A 6,000-nucleotide genomic window follows, 5' to 3' on the forward strand; every position below is an offset into this window, starting at 1 on the left:
GGCTATTCCTCCTATTTTGGATATTGTGGATGATGCTTTTTCGGAGGCTAACTTAACTCCTGACTCTTTTCCTCCAGCTCCTGTTAAGCCAGACAGATATTATAGAGTTCCTGATTCCCACCAGTTTTTATACAAGAATCCTACTGCTGACCCTGAAACCATTTCTCAGGGTCCAAAGGGGGTTAAGGCCGCTTCTGCTAAAAAACCCATTCCCACTGAAAAGGATTCCAGATCTTTAGAAAGATGGGGCAAAAAAGTGTACACTTCTGCTACTTTATCTATTAGTGCTTTAAACTGTCAGTTTCATATGCTGAAATACCAGCAATTTCTCCTGTCTGTTTTAAAACAAAAGCTAACTTCCATTTCCGCCTGTGCAGAGGATAAGGAATTACATGACTTAATGCATGCCACTGAACAAGTTGGAAAGCATGGTTTACACTGTGGATTTGATGCCTTAGAGGCTTCTTGTAGGGCTTCTGCCTCTGGCACAGTCATTAGAAGGCATGCATGGTTAAAGGAACAAAATTTGCCAGATCAAGTAAAGGCTAAATTATTGGATGCTCCTGTTCAGCATAGTGTTTTGTTTGGATCTAAAGCTGAAGAGGTGATAAAGAAGATGGAGGACAAGGCAAAATCCATGCAAACAGTTAAAGATTTCTTACAAGTACAGCCACCCAGATTTAGTAGGAATTGGCCTACAAAAAATTGGTCCTTTCCCAATTCAGACAGGCCTCAGAGGGGTAGATACAGACGCTCCTGAGGAAGGCCTCAAACGCAAGCCTGTTATAGATCAAGACAGTGGACTGCTTCCACCCCTAGGGGAGGAGAGGACAGGTCGCAAGCTCATAGAAAACAGACTCAATGACTCCCTCTGTTGGGCTGCAGGAACTTCTTGCCTGGAAGCCCCTCTCGGAGGAAAACTTTCTCTTTTTCACCTAAATTGGACTCATATAACCCAAGACAAGTGGGTTCTGGATGTGGTTTCAAGAGGTTACAAATTCCATTTTCATAACCCTACCAAGACCAAGCAGATGGCCAGATCTTCCAAAACATCAATGGTTAGAGGCCTTAAACAAGGTGGAAGCTCTCTTGGCTATGAAAGCCATAGAACTAGTTCCACTTTCAGAGAGGGGACAAGGTTTTTACTCAAGGCTCTTTCTAGTCCCCAGGAAGCAAAATTCATGGAGACCCATTCTGGATCTGTCAGTCTTGAACACTTTCCTTGAGATACCAAAATTCAAGATGCTTACTCTACAGCAGTTACTTCCAATGCTGACCAAAAATGCATGGATGGTAACTTTGGATTTAAAGGAGGCATACTTACACATTCCCATCAGGCAGGAATGCAGAAAATACCTCAGGTTCAAGGCCGGATCGAGGCACTATCAATTCTCTGCGCTGCCCTTTGGATTGTCTACTGCACCCAGGGTCTTCACCAAATGCCTGGCTCCAGTAGTAGCTTATTGCAGACTCAAGGGAATTCAAATTTACCTTTATCTGGATGACTGTCTTATTCAGGCAGACAGCAAGGATGTCTTACTCCAGCATCTAGAGTTTGTTCAGAATCTTCTCAAGTTCCTGGGATTCACTGTAAACATAAAAAAGTCAAATTTGACACCCTCACAACAGATAAATTTTCTGGGCGCTTCTCTAAACACAACAACCCAGATGGCATTTCTGACATACGAAAAACAATTACAACTGGCTTCAACTTTCAAAACCTTGGCAACATTAACTCAGCTATCTGCAAGGAGATTCCTGCAGGCTTTGGGTTACATGGCCTCCTGCATCCTTCTCGTACCATATGCAAGACTACATATGAGGAAAATACAGTGGTACCTAAAAAGTATATGGTCTCAGCATTGCCACAGTTTAGACATACAGATCTCCGTCCTGCCTTGTCTCCAAAAGGAATTCCTTTGGTGGTCCAAGGCATGTACTCTAAACAAAGGAAAACCCTTCTGTCTGCCTCCTGCCACTCAGATACTAACCACGGATGCCTCAGATTATGCATGGAGAGCCCATTTTCAGGGCAACTGTCTGCAGGGCCTTTGGGCAAAGGATCAGAAGCACCTGCATATCAGTTTAAAGGAAATGTTAGCCGTTCAGAAAGCTCTATTGGCCTTCAGGAATCTTCTACAACCAGGACAGCTACTGATACTGACAGACAACACCAGTTATGTGGTACATAAACAAGCAAGGGGGATCTCATTCCTATCCCCTTTGCAGACTAGCCATGAATCTATGGAACACAGCTCAAGCTTGCAAAGTGGACCTACAAGCTCAGTTTCTATCAGGGAAACAAAACTTCCTGGCAGACAGTCTGAGCAGAAACCTGTCGGACCCACACGAATGGATGCTGGACACCGTAATATTCAAGATGATTACAGCAGTCTGGGGATGTCCTCACATAGACCTCTTTGCATCCCACCTCAATCATCAACTACAGATTTTTTGCACCAGGACATTCCACGAACTAGCTTGGAAAGTGGATGCTCTATCATTCAGTTGGAGAAACCTCTCAGGGTATGCCTTTCCGCCTCTTCCTCTTCTTCCACGGGTATTATTAAAGATCAAACAGGACAAGCCCAAGATGATAATCTTGCTGGCCCCAAATTGGCCTCGACAGTTTTGGTACCCAACACTGAAAAACCTTTGTCTGGAGCCTCCTTGGTTTTACCACAGACTCCGAACCTTCTGTCCCAACACCAGGGTCAGGTTCTGCACTCCCATGTCAAAACTCTCAGCCTGGCGGCCTGGTTAATCCAGGGTCTTTGATTCATTCTCTCCTACCCAAGCAGGTTATGGATGTCATTTTAGAAGACAGACGTCCTAGCACTAGAAAATCTTATGCAGGAAAATGGAAAAGATTTTGTTCCTGGATGCAGGCTCAGGATTCTGATCCTCTTATTCCTAACATTCCTCTGATTTTACTTTACCTTACAGACCTCTTACATAAGGGTCTCTCTTTCTCTTCAATAAAGATACATGCCTCTGCTATTTCTGCTCATTATAATACAGACCCTCCAATCTTTTCCCACCAGCTCATGAGACAGTTTCTCAGAGGAGCTAAGAACTTAAGGCCCCCTAGATATCCTCCCATTCCTGCTTGGGATCTCAACTATGTTTTGGAAAAACTCACCTTACCTCCTTTTGAGCCTGCTGCCACAGCTGACATCAAGTTTTTATCTTGGAAGACAGCTATCCTGTTAGCTCTGACCTCTGCCAGGAGAGTCTCGGAGTTGCAAGCTCTCATGGCTGTGGAACCTTATATTATTTTTCATCAAGACAGGCTGTCTTTAAGGACTAATCCTACTTTTATGCCTAAGGTGATTTCCAAAGTGGCTTTAAATCAAACTATTCACTTGCCAACTTTTTTCCCCACTCCTCAAAATAAGGGGGAAAGGATCTTGCATTCCTTGGATGTACACAGACAACTATGTTTTTACCTGGACAGAACCAAGGACATCAGGAAATCAGAGCAATTGTTTGTTTCTTATGCTTCAAGTTCCCATGGTAAAGCTATTTCAAAACAGACCATTTCCAAATGGATTGCTCATGGAATCAGATTTTGCTATTCACACCATGGAAAGCAAATCCCAGGGAGTATAAGGACTTACTCTACCAGAGTTGCTGCCACTTCAGCTGCCTTCCTCAGGGGAGTTCCTACCAAAGACATTTTGGAAGCTGCAACTTGGAGTTCAGTGCATACTTTTTCCAAGCACTACAATCTACCTCTTTACTCTAAGTCTAGGGCAGGCTTTGCTTCTGCTGTCTTGCAGGGCCTTTTAGCTGCCTCCTCTTCTTTATGACCACCTCCCTTTTATTCTGCTTTGGGATTCAACCCTACAGTCATGACTGCAACAGTGAAACACGATGAACATAGTACAGTTGTGTACACTTACCATAAATGTAGATGTTCGAGTGTCTTCACTGTTGCAGTCTGGGTTTCCCTCCCTCCTGTCCCCTCTTATTTTTTCATTTGTGTGGTTCCCTTCTTCACCCTTCTTTTGAGGTGTATTTGCAAAGGGTATGGGATCTTTCTCATTTTGGAGCACCTGACATCTGAGGCAAGAAAAACTGGAGAACATAGCGTCGGCTGTCAGCTTTGTACTCCTGGCACTCTGACGTCAGGGAGCATGGCTGAACAGCCGACGCCGGACCCAGACTTTGGGATTCTGGCCGACCAAGGACTGCCTGCTGGCAGGGGAGAACCCTACAGTCATGACTGCAACAGTGAAGACACTTGAACATCTACATTTATGGTAAGTGTACACAACTGTACTTTACTCATGCTGTTTAATACCAAGTACAATATATTATCACCCCTTGTGAGGGTATCGACTAGCTGTTCCAAGGCATTTGCATTGACAAAATCAAGGAATCTTTGGGTATCTCTGTTCTGGCATGAGTAGTTCTTCCAATCTATGTTTGGGAAGTTAAAGTCACCCAGCATCAGGGTAAAGGGTTGAATCTTGATAGATTCGAACAGGTGCAAATAGGTGGATTGGGCATCTTGAGTCAGATTTGGGGGCCGGTAGCTAACTATGATTTGAATAAGGGGCTTGTCAATGGTTAACTGTACCTGGAGTGTCTCCTGAGTGTCGTACTGTTGACCAGCCTGGAGGTGTGTATGTCTTTAATATATATTGAAACTCCACCTCCTTTGGCTTTACTACCCACAGTTTGGAGTCTGAATGTATGATAGGATGAGTAACTAGGTAAAGCTGGGGTGCTCTCCCCAGCTTTGAACCAGGTTTCTGTGACTGCACAGATGTCAGCATTTTCCAGGGTTAGGAATGCTTGCAGTGAGTGCATTTTCATGTTTAGACTCCTACCGTTTAGCAGCATGACCTTTAATTTGTGTTTTGTTGAAATTTTTATGTTGATAGTTTTAACCTACTCTTTCTAGTTTACTCATGCTTGCTTTTTTATCAGGTTTCCATTTTATTATTCTGTACTCCGGTTAAGTCTATTGTAGCTTACAAATATTGTTTTCATAATTTTAGATTTCCTAGACTATACATTTTTTTTATAAAGTCTAATGACTGTCATTAACCAATTGGCAGATATGATCAGAGCAAAAAAAAAAATCAAAACTCATATACCCAGATCCTTAAATGAATCCACAGATTTAATCAGTGTATATTGCATTAAATAGTCACCATTCAGATGATCCCAAATCCCATATGCTTAATTTTTGATACTTTTATCAGCATATTATTCTCAAGTGCCCAAATGGTCAGTTTGTTCAAGTTCTTTCACAGATGTGAAGTATATGTAAGAGATATAATCAGTTTACCAATTTCAAGTAAACTGCATACTGACTGTAGAACACCTCAGATGAAAAAGAAAGATCTGAAAGATACAACCTAAACAAGTATGTGCCTAAGACACAGCACTCTGGGACACCCTAAGTATAACCTAGAATTTCCTCTGTCCCATTGCCGTATCATATTTGCCATGTCCTATTTATTAGCCATTCAGCTATGCAGTTTATTAAGATTACTTTAGTACCTAGTTGTTATAATTTATTGACCAGTGTTTTGTGCAAGACCCTATCAAAGACTGAAGATAAACTCCATGTAAATTGCATCACATTTTTTCATTTATAGCTGATATTATATTAACATAGAATATCATATTACAAGTAGTTGTAGATCTAGTTTCAACATATGCAAACTGATATATGGTTTCAAGTCCCAGCCTTTCCAGTTCTGGCAGTAATGTAGTCAAAACAACCTTCTTCATTATATCTTCATGATAGTAAAGTAAAATCATGGGTCTCTTCTGACTCTGAGTTTGTCCTTTTTCCTTATACCTTAAAAAAGGGTTTCACAAGGGATGTCCACAATTTTGAGGAATCTTTCTGTTCTTAAATTACCTAGCGAATAACTGATATAATGGTTCTGAAAGTTCACATTAAAGTGTTCTCAAGTTGTTATTACTAATTCTGTATCCATCATGTGCTTTGTTTGGGTCCAGTTTGCATACAGTTTT

Source organism: Protopterus annectens, chromosome 3.part0 (assembly GCF_019279795.1).
Source record: "Protopterus annectens isolate FY-2018-M chromosome 3.part0, PAN1.0, whole genome shotgun sequence".
NCBI classification, from domain to species: Eukaryota; Metazoa; Chordata; order Ceratodontiformes; family Protopteridae; genus Protopterus; species Protopterus annectens.